Raw genomic sequence first — 20,738 nt, forward strand, 5'->3', positions numbered from 1 at the left:
CCCTATCCCAGTCTCCTAGTATTTCCTTCCTACCCAAAATTTATCCGATTCTTTCCATCTACTTGCTCAACCCTGGAGAATTTCAAGAGATGGAAGGTAACTCCACCTTCTTATGAATATGCAACAGCTAGGGGATGGGAGGATGTGGGAGAGAAAACCCCCGCAAGAAATTCAACCCTGGTCTGCTTGGAACTCTGGGTGGCACACAGCCGGCTCCCACCTCCACCCACCTCCTTCAAAAACAGTAACACAGCCTCGGGGTCCTGTGAGCCGGGTCGCTGCTGAGGAACCGGACCCGGGAGCAGCCCTCTCAGCGCCGCTCTGCCCTCTGGCGAGGCAGGGGGCCGTGGAGATGCATTAGGCGTTTCAGGACCGCGCGCTCTGAACGTCCGCCCCCGCGTCGTGCGGGTGGGCAGGGGCGCACCTGGGACCCGCCGCGGTCCACTGCGACCCCGGGACCTCCTCCCTGTCTCTTCGGAGCCGTCTCTCTCTGGTTACTCTCGGGCTCGTCTTCCCACTTGGAACTCGGGGTAGGATGGTGAAATGACTCCAAAGACCCCCCTGCTGACGCGGGACGAATGCTGAGAAAGGTGAGCTGATTTCTTTTCCACTTGTCACCTCTCGCGCACTTTTGCAGAAGGGAAAGCCAAGCAACCTTGGACTAAATCCTGGGTGAGTGGAACGTTTTTTTGCCGAAAGAAGAGCGCGGGGAGGGAGGAGAAGGGGGGAAGAGGAGGTGGTGAGACCGCGGCTCCGAAGGGGCCCCGGGAGCAGCGCGGGGAGCACATAGCCGCGGCGGGTGGCGGGGCGCGTAGCCATGGCAACCGGGGACGGGACCCCGGGGCTCTGAGCCGCCCCCCGCCTCTGGGCGGCTGCAATTCAGCCGGTTGCCGGGTGACGAGTGGGGGGCACTGGGGGGGGGGGGCAATCTTGGGGAACTTCTCGGGTTTACTGCGGGCTTCTCCCCCAGGATGAGCCAAAGGGGCTGATGTTTCCTTCCACACTTGTCTCACTCAGCCGATAACTCAAATCTTTTAGCAGCCACTTCTCTTTTAGGTAGGGAATCAGACATCTAATGCTATAATAGTTTGCTTTGGAAAATATTTGGATTGTGGTCTAAAGGAAGACATGATGAAATTAAAAGAATACTTTCTAGAGTAAGAAAAGATATTGTTTCCTCCGTTTGAATGTAGCATCTGCCGATGGGTATACTTTAATTATTATTAATATTATTTTAAATAAAAATACAGGACCTGGTTTAGATCCTGGAAACTAATGGGTCTTCAGCCTTTTAAAAAGATTACACAAAATCTTTGCAAAAGAAAAGCACATAGAGCAGGTAGAAGACACAGTATTAAAAATTCAGACGTTCTGTTGCATCTTTAAATGTTTTAGAAAGAAACGACTTTCACAAAGCATGGGAGGGAATCAACTTCATTTCATGTCACTGAGCATTTTCTTACATGTAAATGTGCCCGATAATTCTTGCTTTTTATCTCTCGGACGGTTTGTTTTAGCCATACACTACAGGAAAGAAATTGGAAAGGAGTTTGAATTATCTTATCCAGAGTAGCAATTGGCAACTACAGTAATACTTTTTTCTTTTCCTGTTTTAAATTTTATCCTCCTAAAGCTAGGAATCTTTCAGTTTATTTCTCCAGATGTTAATTGTATTTGCCAAAGGTACCGATCTATTGCCAGTACATAGAAACTATTCCTTCATGTTAATTTATTTCGTCCCTTGCCTCCACTTCTTTATTATCTTTGCTATTCATTTATTCATGTATTCATTAATCAAATCTGAATTGAGTATCAGCTACGTGCTATGTATTGTGCTAGACTTGGAAGAAGAACGGAGTAGGAAGGACATATAAAGTTGAATTAGGAAAATTCAGTTTAGAGAGGGGGAAAGGCTAAGAAATGGCTGTAACTCACAATAATAAACTCTAGCTTAGAGATCCTACCCAGTGAGAGTCAGAGCCATCCCTGCTGCCCACCTGGAGGGTATCACTTACTGCACCTGAGCCACGTGCTTCATCTGTGTCATCGTGTTGGCCTTTTGAAGATGAGTATTACTGAACCCATTAAAAGTGGGAAAGTCAGGGTCTAAATCCAAATGTGACGTTAAAATCTGCGCTCACTCAGCAGTGACATGCTGCGTTTGGATCATTAAACCTTTTGATCCCTGTGTCCCTGCTGATCAAAGAACTATATTTTGATTATTCTTAATAGCTGAGTTGAATTTCTTTAAAAAAGTTATGCAGTTTTCTTTTTGGTCATAATATATCTAAAATCAGACATCGGTTGCATTTCTTAAGACTATGTGTTTTCCTTACTGGACTGTTGCTGTTGTGAAGAATCTTTTTTGGGGGGTTCCAAGAAGTTAATGAGAAAATTAAAAATCACATCATCTTTTTAAGAACATTTAAAGGTAGTTATATTTTAAAGTACTATATTTTATAAATTACTACAGCATTAGATTCATTTAAAGCAAAATTCATTACTTAATTATCATTACAGTTTTTATTTAACTTTCCTGATTTTAAATCTTTTTAGTCAGATTGTTTTGGTTCTGCTGACAGTGACTTTAGACAGGTGATAGTTGAAAATTGCTATCTAGAAAGTTGTTCTAGAAAGTTAAGATGTGCATCTGGTTTGACTTGCACTGACACTTGGCTACGTATATCTGTCGCAGTCCTGTAATCTCATTGAACTAGTGTATTAACGGTTAATATTTTATTTTTCCACATAGATTGCAGAATCCCTGAAGGCATGAGCCATGCCTTTTGTGTCTTTAGAATCCTCCTCTTAATACCAAGTATGACACCCTTAATAAATATTAAATGGCAGGAAAAACAGAGACTACTAAGCCAATGAAATATAGGGTGGCAATAACCCTGTACAGAATTTCTCATTATTTGCTTAATATTAGCCAATTGTTTTCTCTCTCTTTCTTTCTTCATGATACCATGATGTTTAATCCTAGGCAGCATCTATTTTACAGATAGAAAAAATGAGTTCTGGTGACTGGTATACATAGTATTTTCTGATGTGTTATCTTAATTGAACCTCACAACTGTAGCAGGAATTTGCATCATCATGTATTGTTTTTCTTTAATATATGAGGAAACAGAAGCTCAAAGAAGTGGGGGGACTTGGTCAGGCCACCAGAGTGGCATCTTCAGTTGGTCTCAGATGTTTTCACATTATACCCATCTTGCCAACTAAAGGCACGTGGGGGCACTGGGAGACTGGGCTTCTCACCAGATGGGGGGTTGCTGGGGGCAAGATGCCCTCACTCCTGCTCACCTCCCCACAGGAGTCTAGGAAGAAGGTGAGGGAGCCTCTTTTAAAAGACAAGTGAAGAAAAAGGTGGGCAGAAAAAGGAAGAGGTGGGGACAGAACAGAAAATGGAGAGGGGTTTAGTTGGAACAATAGAAAGTGCAGGTCAGGAGAAGGAGTGAAATGGAGTTGATAAAGAAGGAACCAATATTTTAAAATGTAGTGAGGGGACTGGCAAAAGTCAGGAAGGAGAACTAGTCAATGATTTTGAAGACAAGACCTGTTTCAGTTGCTTTAGTATGCCCATTAATAGTCTCTCTTAAGGCAAATAAATGTCTGCGTGAGTTGTGGCAATATTTTTACGCCAGTATATTCCGTTGAGTATATGAAAAAGAGACACTCAGAACTGAATTCTTCCATATTTAGCTTGCTTCTTTCTTCATTTTCACTTTCACCTCTCCAGAGCCAGCTTCAAAACCTTGTTAAATTTTGACAAGGGCAGGTGGAGCTGATGACAACCTGTCTCTCTGCCTTCCTTGAGCTATGGAGTGATAAGAGTGATAGGTACTGCCTGCGTAGCATGATAGAGCCAGTAAAAAATGAGATTGCAATTCCATGAGGATGCTGAGGTATGTAGTTCACAGACAGCACAACCAGGAAGGCAAGCTCAGACAGCCTTCTGTTTGGATGACATTTCCCAGGCTTATTTCCAACAAGGTGTGCTCCGTTCATTATTTTAGACTATTTGTGAGTAGGTGGAAGAATTTGAAGGTTTTCTCTGAGGCACTGAACAATAAGGTTATAATTGAAAAGTGTATCAAAATATTAAATTATTAAAATGATGTGGTCATAAAGTAACAGGGTCTTTAGGAAGGCTGCTAGTTTCACGGTCAGTGCCTTGCCCTTAGCTGGACCATATGAAACCTGCTTTGTAAAAATAGGAATCAGACTCAATGCCGTGCTTCAAGATAGCCAAGAAGACTGCTCCAGTCTTCTACATTAAAACTTTTGGTGTTCACTGATGTTCAGAATCACAAAGATTTTTTTTTTTTTTGCCTCTTTAACTTCATTCATTACTTTAGGCTCTGCCTTCAGGAAACACAGTATAGTTGTCCACTTTTCTGTATGTGATATCTTGCCATTTACTAAAGAGTTTCAGTAAGTCACTTCTTGGCCCTCTTTTTTTTGACTCGAAACTCTGTCCATTGTCTTAGGAATCTGTTTTTATTACATTCCCACAAAACCTGGCCGTCACCACCTTTACTTATGGAGTCACTTGTGTCTTCACTGCCCATTTGTGAGTTGTTCTCCTTTGAAGCCTATCCTGTTTACTTGTAAGTGTGCAACCACAGACTGCATTCTGAAATATCCCTCTTAAAGAATGTGTCCAATATACTTGGTGGGGCCTTTTCAAGGAATACCAAAAGCTTTTGAAATGTGCCCTTTGGACATAATCCAGCAACTCTCCCTAATGGGTGGTTTCAGAGACAGGTTCTTGTGTGGAATAGCTATTGTTACATCAGCCAAGAAAGAATGCCTGTTTCCCAGAGCAATGCATACTTAATTAATAAGGGGATTGGTGCCAGTATCTAGGGTTTGAAAAGTCAGCTCTGAAAGGTAGTGCAAATTCCTTAAAGGGCAGATCTATTTCTCTTTCTGATTTGAGCCACACACTTGTTAAAAAAGCTAGTACAGGCTCAAGAGGTGGATTGTTTGGTTCAACTGCTGCTTCTAGAACACTTCACTAAATGCTCACCTCAGATGCATTGCTTAAATTAAGGGAAAAGGAGTACCAAACACAAAAGTATGAAGAGTGAGGAAAAACCACTGTTCATGGCTTCCCCAGGTTTTGGCAGAGTGAAATATCACTCATCTTAAGCTACCGAAGAAGGCAGTGTCATTGGAGTGGCTTGGGAGTTCCCAATTGTCAACAAGTATTTATCTGTCATTTATTCTGTGCTCATTGCTGGAAAGGCATGCCATGGACTTTGTCCTCAATAGCTTGTAATCTAGCTCAGGATAACACAGACCTGAAAATATGAAAGCACAATTAAAGGCTTCTATCGCGTGCATGTTCCTGGATTTACACAGCCCCCACCCCCAAACAGCTGCTCAGGATGTGAGGCGGTGCCCAGAGAAACACAGCTTCCTCCCATCCTGTGACTTCCCAGTGCTCATCTCCTCCCCAGCCCCACCCAAGCCAGGACCTTTTCTCTCCTCACCTTGGAGTCTTACACACATTCCAGGGAGGCATGGCTCAGATAGTCCTAAATCGGACTGATCTTAAAAACCAGGCAAACATCAGGGTCTGAAGGAAATAAAAGAAGGAGCTGAGCTGAAGGGACAGAACAGGAGCCATTTTTACTCTTTCCTTATTAGTGGTAGTAGTAACACATCCTTGGAAAACCATAAAAGACCACCTGAGTATTCATTTCAAGGACAGAAGAATATGTAGGAAATATAAGAAGACTGTGTTGAATGCTACAGCGGGGCAGAGAGGAGAGAAACACTGGTCAGAAGCTCTAGAAGGTGACAGAAGAATGGGCGACAGTAAAGAGAAACAAATGCTCCATATCCTGAGACTGATGGAAGAAAATAAATATGGTGACTGGAAGCTAGGTCTGAGCTGCCCAGATGTCCGCTGGGGCATGCCTCCAGGAAGCCCAGAGCCCCACCACCCCTTACACTGGAGCTCAGCACCCCGTCCGATGATCAGCAGTGACCAGGAGCTGGAGGGGAGCCCAAAAGGTGGAGTATATGCCTGCTATCCCATCGTTCCTGGAATTTACAAATTGGAACAATAAATTCATTTCTAGGGGCATTAGGTTCAGAGGTGTTTTTTGGTATACGCTGTTCCACCTGTATGTATTAGGTATTTTGGGTTGGCCTGGGAACCCATTTACCCTATGTCCTATTTCTAAGGAAAATATGTGCCAATTTTCAAACAACTGAAATATATTTTTGTCGCACAAAGGCTTTCTAAAATGAAGATGAGGGCAACTGAGAATTGTAGTTAAATGGCTGAGGCATAGCGGGAAGAGGGCTAGAGGAAGACAGGGAGACCTGGGTGCAAGGCTTGTTCCTAATACAAATTCACTCATGCTCAGCAAATCAAATTCCCAGAGATTTAGTTTTGCTTTCTATAAGAGGAGGGATTTGATAAGAGAGTGTCTGAGTTCTCTTGGTTTTCTAGATTTCTGTTGTTTCTAAAAAGCAGCCTAAAATGGAATAGTCTTCCCTAAGAATCCCAAATGCTATTCACATGTCAACCCCTTTGCCTGTTTTCCATGAGTCTTGCAGTGCCCCTACGAGGCTGCATGATCAGCTATAATATGCTCTCCCCATTTCTGTACGAGGTTGGGACCATCTCTGTGGAAAATTCTTAGAGGGGAGAATTTCCCAACTTCACCTATCCTTTGGTTCGTGCCTTTATAAAAATAAAATCCTTTAGGATCTCCTGCCTTTGATAGCTTCTCAGCCTTGAGAAAGTAGCAGGGCCACACAGCAGCTATATTGCTGTAGGAATATCATGGCCTCTTAAGAATGTTCTTATTTTTAGAGTGATGCACGCTCTACCCAAATGCCTGTCATTTCCACTGATTAGAAACATGGAAGGCTCTTCTTTGCTACTCAGGTGCAGCAAATTACAACATTTATAAAGTGAAGCACAATTATTCAACAATTTACACTGCAAATGCAATCTTGAAAAGTTTTGAAATTTTGGTAGTTGGATTTATGTTTTGAATGAACTGGGGTTCACTCTAAATAAATAATTAAAACCTATACTGGACCTGTTGGTAAAATGAAACATTCATTTTAAAATGAAAAGAGATCTCTTAGTTTATAGGATTTATAACCTTGGTATCTCATTTATCAGGTTTCCTTTTAGTGTCCGTATTTCTATGTAGATAGTAAATGTGGTGTTTTAGAAAATATTTTCCTGTCTAGCTCTTGAAATATGTGTATGACCTGAAAATGAGGAGCAACACTGTTTATAAGATACCTACATTTTTAGTGGGATGAAAGAGTGCTGGAATAATGTGGAAATCAACAGTTCCCTGATTGTGGGAATATATTCTCTGGAGAAAGGCTTAACCATGTTTAAAGTTAAATATTATATTAATCACTGTTAGTTCTGGGAATCAGCCCAAACAAATCATTCTTCCAACAGTGTTTGAGTTCAGCCGACATAGGCAGTCAGCCACTGAATTAAGCTTTTTTTTTTTTTCTCAAAAACATAATTTTACCGATAAGTATTTGGTTATGTAATTAAAAGATGCTCAATTAGGAGGTGAAATCCCTGGATTTGTAAAGTTTGGTATCTTGATGATGCAAAGTGGAAAGTTTTTTCTTTCCCTCCACAATAATAACAGATAAAATTTTTCATTGTCTGGTGTGAGTTGTAGCAGCTGTGGTAGGACTGTAGGGACAGGGTGGAGGTGTATTGTCTCGTACACTTCACTGGGTGCTGGGTCCTCTAGTGGGGTTTGACGTGAATCTTTCTATTAATATCTTTGAATTCTGGTCCATGTAAATGTTTTATATTTTCCAAAAAATAGTTTAGTTGAAAAGGGAAAAAGCAAACTCTAAAGTTGGATATAAATCAGTTAACATGGCAAGTTGATAACTAATTTACACAGAGAAAATAATTATTTAAAAAGGCTACTCTGAGTACATCCTTAGGGAAAAAAACTGTTCCAGTGGTACAGTCTAATGGAAAGGTTCCTGAACAGAGCACGCCAGGCACACAAGGGGGGTGTGAGAACAGAGTTTAGGCAAGGTCTGGTGACACAAGGGTGTGGGATTTGTTCTCAGCAGTGATCAGGGGAGGGGAGTTTCAATGCTTTGTTTACATTTTTTTCCTACCCTGGGGAGGTCTGATGCCTTAACATCTGTCCTAGTCAAGTTGGCAGCTTCCTGAAATCACTATGGAGGAGAAGGGGCCTGGGCCCCAGGTCCCCACACTAGCTATGTGTTAGGATCTAGAAAAGTTTGAGAGAAGCCATTAAAAGTTCATAATTAGGTATAAAGAGATAGATGAGAGACATACAATTCTGTTATTTAAGTGGTGGAAATGCTATGAACAATTGGAAAAGAAATCTTTATTTTTTAGATTCCTGACACAATCTCAATTTTCAAATGTAAAATGGGGAGAAACCATAAGGAGTGGGTAGGTCCAATACTGCCCCTTCAAGGCCTTTATGGCTATTACTGATTATTTGTATGTTGATTCTGTTCCCTACTAGAATGTAAGCTTCATTCTAGGCATATTGAATGACAATAAAGAGGGTCGTGGTGAGAATTAAATAACACATGTAAAGGCCTTATGGTTGGCCAGGGTCATTGCTAAACTGAATGTAAGACTTGAGTTCTCATATAGCCCCATTAGAGTATCTAGCAGGTTTTGAACTTTGGCATTAACTCTTGTCAGATGTAAATTTTTAAAAAATAAAGTTAATTGTACCAAAAAAAATTTTTTTTCTGTTTCAAATCACTCAAGCTTCAAAGCCACATTGTAAACCACACTTTTATTCAGATATTAAGGAAGGAAGGCAAGAAAAGTAAAAATACGATTAGCTGTGAGAACTTGTTAAAAAAAAAAAAGGCAATTTCCTTTAGAAAGTGACTTAGGACTTGGTTTTCGTGTTCAAAATGGGAAAAGTGAAAGAATCTTCAAAGAATGTTGTCCAATAATAGAATTTATGTAAAAACTGTTTTTTAGTAGAACTCTTGACATTGGCAGAAGGAAAAATGAGAGATCTTTTCAAGTGACTAATCAGATGTTTACAAGACAAACAGCCTCTCCAAAAGGCAACTGGAGACCATACTATCAAGATTTGATGCTTAAAATGCCTGCCAAAATTTAATCTCTTTAGTTATGACTGAATGAGCTTAGAAAAGTCAAAGAAAAAGTAAAAGTGAGTGATGCTGAAAGTCACCGGCCAACTGGGTCACCAGGGCAGGGCTACGGGCAATCAGGTGTCCGCCATGGACTGGAAGGAGTGTCAGGGGATAGTTATTTTTAAACAGCTTGTCCTTGATTATCTTTTTGGAAAGGATGATTCCAGAATTTTCGTTGAGATCTGATTTATGATGATGGATTATGAGGGGAAGAGTAGAGAAAGATTGACCATGTAGTTTGGCTAAAGACTGTATTTGAATTAGATGATAGAAATTAACATTCCTTACTAATACTTTTATTCAAGTGACTTTATATTAGAAAAATTCAGTGTTCATAATTGTTCTGGTTTGCTAATGCTGCCCTTTTGCAAAATACCAGAAATGGATTGGCTTTTATAAAGGAGGTTATAAATTTGATTTGGTTACAAAGTTACAGTCTTAAGGCCATAAAGTTTCCAAGGCATTAACAAAGGTTGCCTTCACTGGAGAAAGGCCATTGGCATCCGGAAAACCTCTGTTGCTTGGAAGGCACGTGGCTGCTGTCTGCTTGCTCCCAGGTTGCGTTTCAAAATGGCGTTCTCCAAAGTGTGGCTCTTGGGGCATTTTGTCCTCTCTTAGCTGCAGCTCCCCTTCAAATTTTCACTCTCAGTTGCTCTGCTTCGGGACCTATGTGGCTCTTTTTAAAGTACTCCAGTGATCCAATAAAGACCCACCCTGAATGGGTGGGGCAACACCTCATAGAAATGATCCAATGAAAGGTCCCACTCAGAGTTGACTGAATCACATCTCCATGGAAACACTGAACTAATAGGTTCCAACCTAGTCAACACTAAATACATCTGCCCCCATAAGACTGCATTAAAGATAATGGTGTTTTGTGGGACATAATACATCTAAACTGGCACAATAATCATTTAATTTGCTAATAGCTATTTAAAGATATTTCTCACTAGTGTGCTAAAAATCCACTTTGAAAAAGTGATTAAGACACGGATTTTTTTTAAAATTCAACTTTATTGAGATATATTCATATACCATGCAGTCATCCAAAGTGTGCAATCAATTGTTCATATTATCATCATATAGTTGTACATTCATCACCCCAATCTATTTTTTGAACATTTTCCTTGTACCAGAAAGAGTGAAAATAAGAATAAAAAATAAAAGTAAAGAAGAACACCCAGAACACCCCCCCCCACCCTACTTTTCATTTATTTTTTTGTCCCCACTTTTCTACTTATCCTTCCATACACTGGGTAAATGGGGTGTGATCCATAAGGCTTTCACAATCACACTGACACCTCTTGTAAGCTACATTGCTATACAATCGTCTTCAAGAGTCAAGGCTACTGGGTTGCAGTTTGATAGTTTCAGGTATTTACTTCTACCTATTCCAATGCATTAAAACCTAAAAAGGGTTATCTATATAGTGCATAAGAATGTCCACCAGAGTGACCTCTTGACTCCATTTGGAATCTCTCAGCCACTAAAACATTGTTTCATTTCGCATCTCCCTTTTGGTCAAGAAAATGTTCTCAATCCCACAATGCTGGGTCCAGATTCATCCCTGGGAGTCATATCCCACATTGCCAGGGAGATTTGCACCCCTGGGCATCAGATCCTACATAGAGGGGAGGGCAGTGAGTTCACCCGCCGATTTGGCTTAGCTAGAGAGAGAGGGCCACATCTGAGCAACAAAGAGGTACTCAGGGGGAGACTCTTAGGCACAATTATAATAAGGTTTAGCCTCTCCTTTGCAGTAACGTGCTTCATAAGGGCAAGACCCATGATAGAGGGCTTGGCACATCAAACCACCAGCCCTCGATGTTTGTGAGAACATCAGCAGCAATCCAGGTGAGGAAGTCCAACACTTCTGCATTTTCCCCCAGCTCCTCAGGGAGGTCCTGCATATATATTTTTATTCTCTGTCCAAATTACTTTGTGATGTGTTGCTATTTCATACTAACCTGTACAAACCTACCAGGTCTCACTTCCTATTAAAAGTTTCATGTAATTATGGTATTTGAACGAACTCTGTGAGGGAAATTGTTTAGGAAATACAGATTTTGCACCAACTAAACATCTCTTTCCTTGGTCTCGCATGGAATTTGAAGTTTTAAAACACAGTCAGTATTGTCCTTTACCCTTTGACCCTATTTGCCCTAGTCCTAACCACATCTGCTTCATTCATCTCTCTAGTTGAAGTCTGGATTCTTTTTCAGCTTTTTTTAAACAGTTGCTATACATGCTAATACTGACATTCATATCTGTTGAGTTCTAGCTCTGAGTTTTAGGAAGACAGAGATTTTTGTGGTAGGGAATAATGGCAGTGTTTTAGGAAAGTAAGAAAAACTCTGCTCCTTTTTAAAAATTTGCGTTGTATTGAATTTTTTTGAAGAAAAATTAGTGGTTACTTTTTATTAATTTTATTTACACACATTCCATATCCACTGAACATGCACTTCACCTTCTCTCCCTCCCCCCATCTCCTGGCAACCTCTAATCTACTTTCTGCCTCTGTGGGTATGCTATTTCTGGACATTTCTTACTAGTGGCATCGTACAATATTTGTCCTTATGTGCCTTGCTTATTTCACTGAGCATAATGTTCTCATGCTTCTTCCATGTTGCACTCTGTCTTGGAACTTCATTCTTTTTCGTGGCCAAGTAATATTCCATTGCATGTATGTACAATATTTTTTTCATTCATTTGTTGCTGGACACTTGGGTTGTTTCTGTCTTTTGGCTGTTGTATATAATGTTGCAATAATTGTACCTGTTTGAGACCCTGTTTTCACTTTCTGGGTATATAACTAGAAGTGAAATTGCTAGGTCATATGGTAAATCTATGTTCAACTTTTTGAGGAACTACCATATTGCTTTCCACAGTGGCTGTACCATTTTAGATTCCCACCAGCAATGCACTAGAGTTCCATTTACTCTGCATCTTCTCCAACACTTATTTTCTGTTTGTTTGTTTTTCCAGTTATATCCATCCTTGTGGGTGTGAGGTGGCGTCTCATTGTAGTTTTGATTTACATTTTCCTAATGGTTAATGATATTGAACATCTTTTCATGTGCTTATTGGCCATTTATAGCCCTTCTTTGGAAAAAATGTCTATCTAAGTCCTTTGCCCATTTTTTAATTGTTTGCCTTTTTGTTGTTGCATTGTAAAAGTTCTTTATTGATTCTGAACATTAAGTCCTTATCTGAAACATGGTTTGCAACTCTTTTTTTCCCTTTCTGTCAGTTGTCTTGAATTGTATTAATTTTTAAAAATATGTAATTCCTTTCCTTGGTACAAAATTAGATGGTACAAAAGAGCATGTACTGAAAAATCTCCTCCTCTCTCCTCCTTCCCCCCATTACCATCTCTTGGTTGACCACTTCCCCTCCTAGGAGGCAGTCAGATGACCAGTTTGTTTCCAGAAAAACTCTATGCCTATATATATATATAAATACATTTTCTTCCACCTGACTCCCCCTTTTAAAAACCAGTAATGACGTATAGTATATATGGTGTTATGCACCTTTTTTTTTTTTCCTTTTCACCTAACTATATTTTGGAGATTATTCCATGTCAGTACATAAAATGCTTCTTTATTCTTTTTAATGGTTGCGTAGCATTCCATTTTATGGTTGTGACATATTATGTAAATCAGTCCCCTGCTGATGGACATTTAGGTTATTCCCGTGCTTCAATGAGTAATCTTGAACATATTCATACACATGTGAGTGTATCTTTAAAACAACTTTTTTGAAGTGGATTTGCTAGGGAGAAATATTTTGGGTATATTACATTTTAGGATATGGCTAAATTGCTCTCCATGGAGGTTGTACCAATTTACAGCCCTGAAGACAGTCTCTGTTTTATTCCTACCTCTTCACCGACACCTGGTGTTAACAAACTCCTTGATCTTTGCTCATCTGATAGTGAAATATGGTGTCTCAGTATGGCTGTAATTTGCTTTTCTCTTATTCTCAGTGAACTCTGACTCTTCATATATTTTAGGACCTTTGAATTTCTTTTGCTGGGACTATCTGTTTATTTCCTTTGTTCATTTCTCAATTGGGCTCTTGGGGTTTTTTTCCTCCTCCTTCTTTATGTTGGCAGTTATTGAAAAATTTGCTTTTGTTTGGTGTCTCCAGTGCAGCTTGTGGGAGACTTTTGGAGTTCTGCTGTGAAACAGGAGCTTTGTTTGAGAATAGTAAAACCTGTTTTTCAACACCATTGATTAAATACTGGCTCAGTGACAGTAAATTTTGTTTCAGGGTACAGTCTGATGCTGTAGGAGGCTTTACTAAAAGGATTGATATTCAGAAGAAAGAATATCTTTGTGAGAACATTGTAAAAAATTCTTTTCCCACAACATGTTTTAATGTTATTTAGGATTTACTCAGGTTATCTTTTAAAAGTTGGATGTATAAAGCCAAGATAATAAATAATTGGTATGAGTAATTTAGTATATTATTAAGTTTTCATTTTGCTAAGTCCAAATTTCAAGGTCTGCATTGCTAACCACATACTGGATAACTGAAGTGCAACAAGCCCCAAACTGAACGCATCACTTTTACCCACAGAGCAACCTTCTTCCTTTATTTCCCATCTTGATTTTCCAAGTCCTCTTCCTCCTTTCCTCCACATCCAGGTATCACCAATTTTATTTACTTACTACCATCATCCCAGGACCCAGCGGGAATCCTTGCTCATAAATGTCTGCTGGGTGAAGGGCATTGAGAGATGGTTGGAGGACTGAAGGAGAACGTGTCCCAGGAGTGGGATGTTGCTATGTGTGAGTGGGTTGCAATAAGGTTACATACTGAGAGTCGCAGAATGAGACCCTAAGTGTTTTCACTGAAGATTCTGAAACATGTTGCAAGAAGACAGGACTAAGTTGGCTGGGTTTTATTTGTCTGATGGGCCACGTAGCCTTTGAGAAAGACCCTGAAGAGAAGCTTGCTCAAGGTTAAGACCAAGCAGCAGAGACACGACAGTGGCCTGCCAAGTGTCCTGGCAGAGTGCCAGTCAGGGAAGGCATTCACTGAGGGGCAGGGGTAGACAGGCTTGGGGCCAGAGCCTGGTCCAGGGTTCATAAGGAAGGGGTGGTTTTTGAGGGCAGTGGACCTCAAATTGCCTGCAAGTGCAGCCTACTAGAGGACCTCTGCTGTCCTTTTAATCCATTCATATCCCTCTTCTTAAGATGTAAGTGTGGTTCAGGGGCCGCATAATGGCAAGAAATCCTGTGCTTGCAAATTGTAGTCATTGATTTGGGACTTGGTAGGCAGTGCAATAAAAGTGATAAAAGCCATAGTTTTTTTTTTCTGGGTTTATATTTTATTCAAAGGCTAAATACAAAATTAAGAAAATAAAAAATAAAATTCAGAGCAAATATGTTTTGATATTTCAAAACAACTCTACATACAAAGTTCAATAGGGGAAAGAGCCATATCTTTAAAATGTAATTTTATTGGGATATATTCACATATCATACAATCTGTCCAAAATATATAGTCAGTGGTTCACAGTATCATCACATATTTGTGTATTCATCACCATGATCATTTTTAGAACATTTGTATTACTCCATAAAAAGAAATAAAAAGAAGAAAGAAGACCCCAAACATCCCTTACCCCTTACCCCACTCCCTCTTCTTGACCACTAATATTGTGCTCTACCCAATTTTAAGACTTACAATAGAGGTAGGTTAACTAAGACATGTAGTATCATCAGAGATAGATATATAGATCAGTGGAACAGAACAAAATATCCAGAAGTGGGTCCACACAAACAGGGGCAACTGACTTTTTTTTTTTTTTCCTTTATAGTTATACAATCATCAACAAAGATTAAGGCTACTGGGTTACAGTTCAGCAACTTGAGGTATTTCCTTCTGGTTATTCTAAAACACTAGACACTAAAAAGATGTATCTATATAATGAGTCAGAATATGTGGTCATTTGTTAAAGCCAAATTTCTCAGTTACATCTCCTCCCTCTTGCTTGATCATTTTCTCAATCTTCAGGGATACCTGGGCAATGACCATTTTAACTTCTTCATGCTGGAAAGGGGTGTCAGCATTATGGGGTAGAGGAATAAAACTGGTTGACATTCTTGGAGAGACTGGTACCTCTGGATTTCAGGATTTACCTGTCATGGGATTGATCTGGAAGCATTAAGTTTCTGAAAAAATAAACTTACTAAGAAAAACTTCTATAGAAACTTAGAGCCAAGTGCTCTCTAGGGTTTTCAGTAATAAAGGGTTGGTACTTGGCATACTGTGGTAGTTTGCAATGTCTGGCTAAAGCTTGCAGAGTAACCTCCAGAATGACCTCTCGACTCAATTTGAAATCTCTTAGCCACTGAAACTTTATTTTGTTTCATTTCTCTTCCTTCTTTTGGTCAAGAAGCATCTCTCAATCCCATGATGCTGGGTCCAGGCTCATCCCTGAGAGTCATGTCCCACATTGCCAGGGAGATTTACACCCCTGGAAGTCATGTCCCACGTAGGGAGGAGGGTAGTGTCGAGTTGGCTTAGAGAGAGGCCACATATGAGCAACAAAAGAGGTTCTCTGGGGGTGACTCTTAGGGATAATTACAAGCAGGGCTAGCTTCACCATTGCAGACATAGTTTCATAAGCAAGCCTCAAAATTGAGGGCTTGGCCTACTAAACTGGTAGTCCCTAAGGCTTGAGAGACTGTCAGGAATTCCCCAGGTGGAGAAGTTTAGTATTTCCACATTTTCCCCCAGTCCCTCAAGTAGACTTTGCAAGTACTTTTTTATTTTCTGCCCAAGATAGTCTGGAATATATCCAGGCATTAAATTAACCTGTAGAGAATAATAGAATCTCATTCCTTGTCCTAGGTTCCATGTATTTGGGTTGTTTAAATAAACTGACCAGACAGGTTAAATTAGATAGTGTATTACAGAACATTTAAATTTTGGACCAAATAAATATCTCTTTCTTTGGTCTCACACAGAAATTGAAGTTTTAAAATACAGAAATATCATCCTTTACCCTGTTTTCGGATTTACCTTAGTCCTAACCAGGTCTGTTCCATTCATATCTCTAATTGGAGTCTGATCTCTTATTCAGCTTTTTTAGCAGTAATGACTCCATGTAAAGTAAACAAGCAAACCTTGTTTGCACTTAAGACACCCTCCAGTGATTTCCCAAGCAAACCTTGAATTTAAGACACTCTCCAGTGATTTTCCTTCCTGCCGGTCTTCTCTGCTTAGAAATTGTGGCACTTGTTGTGGTTGTAAGAAACTTTCCCCTCGCTGGGCTTCTTGCTTCCGAGTTAGTGAATCCAGCTTCCTAGGTGTCTCCTGTCTTTGTGTTATTACTTAATTTTCTCCCTCCATGGGCCTCTATAAGAGTACTTTTCATAGCAAGACCAATAAGAAAAAAGAGCAAGGGTTAGAATTGCCCCTGTGTGAGGCATACTGCTTGTGTCCAAAGGCAATACTCTATGAGAAAATATATTTCTCATTCCATAGCATCAAGAGGGTGGAGTCTTCATCATACAGTGACCTCTGTTTGCAGAAAATCAGATTAGGAAGACTGGGGATGGGGCGGGGGCAGGGGGGCATTTTGTTTTCTGTTTTGTTTTTGAGATGGAAAATCTTCCCTGCAGAGCAGGAGTGATTAGACACTTTATTCAGAATGAAAGTTTTAGTGTGGTGGATTATATAACACTACCCAAAACGGGGGGAGGAAGTGATGATGATGGCAGTAAGGGTTATGAACGTTTATTGAGTGTTTTCTACAAGCCAAGGCCTCTGTGAATATTTTCCATGGATTCTTTTATTGAATCCTCACAGCAGACTTATGAAGTTGGTGATGTGATTATCTCTGATAGCAGTGGGACTGCCGAGGCTTGGCAGGGGTCCTGACACTCTGCAAGTCTGTTTCTTGATAGTGAGTGGAGAGGTGGTGGTCAGACTTGGCCCTTCACCCTGACTCTGCTGCTTCTGTTGGTGTCGGGTTAGACAGCCTTCGTGACAGCCCAGCTTCGCTCTTACCAGCTGTGTGATCTTGGACAAGTTACTTACCTCTCTGTGCCTCAGCAAAATGAGGATGCTGGGAGAATCTAACTTATAGGGCTGTTGTGACTATGATATAAAATAATGAGGCAATATATTGTATTATTTAGATAACACTAGGCACCACAGTAAACAAATCCCAACATTTTAGTGGCTTAACAAAGTAAGTTTATCGACACAGAACCAGTGGGAGAGGTGGCGGGTCTCTGTTCCTCGCAGTCTGAAGGACTGAGGCTGATGAAGGCTTTGCATCTTCAAGGTGTGATCTCTGGGGTTCCTTGGGCCTTGACATCCCACCAAGAGATGAGGGCAGAGGAGAGTATGGCATGCAGGCAGGGATGGATCCAGGCATTGTAGGGCCTGAACGGAATACAATTTGGGAGAGGCTCATTAAGTAACAGAATGCACTGTGATCTGTGAACAGATTGATTGCCAACAGCCCTTCCCTCGAGGGCTTGGAAGGGGCCCTGCAAGTGAGGGACACTGAACCCTAAGATTCTGTTAGCTTCGTGACACATGCATCTCTCGCTGGGCGGCTTTATGAGCCAAGCCTGGAAGTGGCGCTCATCACACTGGCTCACGTTCCATTGGTGAGCCTTGGGCACAGAGCCATGTGACTGCAGGGTGGTTGGGAACCACCATGTAGCAGTGGGGTTAGGAGATGGTGAGCAGTCTCTGCTTTGAACAGCACCTGGCATGGCATGAGGCAGACGCCAGGCAGCGTTGGCTTCTGGTACTCGGTTTCATGCTGCAGCAGCATTTGCGTGGAGCCCAGCTGTGCTTTGAGGACTGCTTGTCATTACCATTTCATCACTGTGGTGGGCGCCATGGTAAGTGCGGGTCCTGCAGAGAAGCGCAAGTGCTTCTAGTCTAGTTGAGGAGATGCCAAGTCCCTAAAAAAGGTCGTTAACAATACAAAACCTGTCATCAGCGAGACAAATGCAGTAAGTGTCTTTACTTCTAAACTCCAAAGTAAGTGAGTTGTTTGTACCTCCTGGGGTACTCCATTCGGGGTGGGCAGAATGTATCAGAATCTCTCTATACATTCTAATATATATCATACATATTTAATATATATATATCCTCATCCTTTAAAAACTTCCATTTAGACTATTTTCATAAGGCAAGCAATATATACAATAGAACCTTAATATAGTTTATAAATAAACAGATAAATAAGTGAATAAATAAATAAGGAGCTAGAGTGATTTGGAACTGTATGTACCCAGAAAATTATGTTCTTAAAGCTAACCCATTCCTGTGGGTGTGGACCTATTGTAAGTAGGACCTTTTGATGGGGTTATTTCAGTTAAGGCACGACCCAGGTGGGTCTTAATCCTCCTACTGGAGTCCTTTATAAGAGAATGAAATTCAGACAAAGAGAGGGAAAGCCACAGAAGTGAGAAGCTGAAAGCAACGAAACCTGGGAGAGGATGGAGGGAGCAGCTGGCGTCACCGTGCACCTTGCCATGTGGCAGAACAGTCCAGGATCGCGGGTCTTTGGGGAGAAAGCATCGCCTTAGTTATGCCTCAATTTAGGACATTTTTCTCAGCCTCAAGACTATAAGCTAATAAATTCCCATTGTTAAGCCAACCCATTTCATGGTATCTGCTTTCAGCAGTGTAACAAACTAAAACAGAGGCATACTGAATTTTTAAATTTCTTTATCTGGAATTGAAAAGGTGTGGAGACCATTTATCTTGCAGTCAATGCCCTAGAACTAGAAATAACAGCATAGCCTTTTCAGGTTTAATATGCAGACGCCGGATGGGAACAGCACAGACATTTCAAAGGGAAACATGTGGAGCCAGAAGGATGTTGCCTGGGCAAGTCTGGTTGGGTCTCCCAATAGTTCCCCACATGACATTTCCTCGACACACTAATCTCAAGCTAAGGCAGTGGTTCTCATGCTTGGCTGCCCATTGAACCTCATGGGGAGCTTAAAAAAGGTACCAAATACAGGATCTAAATTTTCTAAACGATACAACTCTACAGTCTATTTGTTCAAACACCACAATTGCATGGAACTTTGAATAGGAAGTGAGATACGGTAGGTTAGTATAGGCTGGAGTGAAATAGTGACACATTCCAGAGGAATTTGGGGAGATAATAAAAAATATATTTACAGCCTCCCCCTCCCCAGCCCTGAGGATCTGGGGGAAGGTGCGGATGTGTTGGACATCCTCACCTGGACTGGTGTTGATGTTGTCACAAACATTGGGACTGGTGGTTTGATGTGCTGAGCCCTCGAGCATGGGACTTCCCCTTATGAAGCTCATTACCACACAGGAGAGTCTAAAGTTGTATGTAATGGTGCCTAAGAGTCTCCCCCTGAGTACCTCTTTGTTGCTCAGATGTGGCCCTCTCTCTCTCTAACTGAGCCATCTTGACAGGTGAACTCGCTGCCCTCCCCCTCTACGTGGGTCCTGACTCCCAGGGGTGTAAATCTCCCTGGCAATGCAGAATGTGACTCCCGGGGATGAATGTGGACCCGGCATCATGGGACTGAGAGTATCTTCTTGACCAAAAGGGAGATGCAGAATGAGACGAAATAGTTTCAGTGGCTGAGAGATTTCAAATGGAGTCGAGAGGTCACTCTGGTGGACATTCTTATGCACTATATAGATAACACCTCTTAGGTTTTAATGCATTGGAATAGCTAGAAGTAAATACCTGGAACTACCAAACTCCAACCCAGCAGTCTGGACTCCTGAAGACAATTATATAATAATGTAGATTACAAGGGGTGACAATGTGATTGTGAAGACCTTGTGGATCACACCCCCTTTATCTAGTGTATGGATGAGTAGAAAAATGGGGATAAAAACTAAAGGACAAATGGGGTGGGATGGGGGGATGATTTGGGTGTTCTTTTTTCATTTTTATTTTTCATTCTTGTTCTGGTTCTTTCTGATGTAAGGAAAATGTTCAGAGATAGATTGTGGTGATGAACGCATAACTATGTTATACTGTGGACAGTGGATTGTATACCATGGATGATTGTATGGTGTGTGAATGTATTTCAATAAAACTCAATTTAATTGGAAAAAAAAAAGAAATTACTGATATATTGTTCTAGGTTTGATAATGGTAATATGGATTGATTTTTGAAAAGAGTTATTTTTTAGTAAAACATCTGAAATATTTATGAAATGATGTGATGTCTGGGATTTTGCTTCAAAATAGCTTGGTACTCCCAGAGGCAATAATCTCTTCAAGAATATCAACTTAATATGTCCCCTTTGCTCATAAACTTGACACCCCTTTTCAACATGAACAGGTTAGGGTGGTCACTGCCTAGACATCCCTGAAGATCAGGAAAGTGATTAAAGTAGAGGAGGGGCTAGCAACAGACAAGATGGAATTTAACAAAGGATTATGAACACTGAATCTTTATATAATTTTCTTTTCTTTAGTTGCTAAGGTATTAGAATAGTTAGAAGGAAAAAAACTGTAACCCATAGCATCCTTTGAAATTTGTTATATCTACTTGATAAATTGTAATTTG

General features: G+C 40.7%; 1 protein-coding gene across 1 annotated transcript in view; it reads left to right on the plus strand.

Annotated features, from left to right (window-relative positions):
- The first annotated feature begins 360 nt into the window (after positions 1–360).
- Positions 361–20,738, plus strand: part of SPATA13 (spermatogenesis associated 13) — a 397,052-nt gene continuing 376,674 nt past the window's right edge. The window contains exon 1 of the mRNA XM_037800660.1: positions 361–590. The gene's annotated coding sequence lies outside the window, so the exon portion shown is untranslated. The remainder of the gene's footprint in view (positions 591–20,738) is intronic.

The sequence above is a fragment of the Choloepus didactylus genome, chromosome 12, assembly GCF_015220235.1.
Source record: "Choloepus didactylus isolate mChoDid1 chromosome 12, mChoDid1.pri, whole genome shotgun sequence".
Lineage (NCBI taxonomy): Eukaryota > Metazoa > Chordata > Mammalia > Pilosa > Megalonychidae > Choloepus > Choloepus didactylus.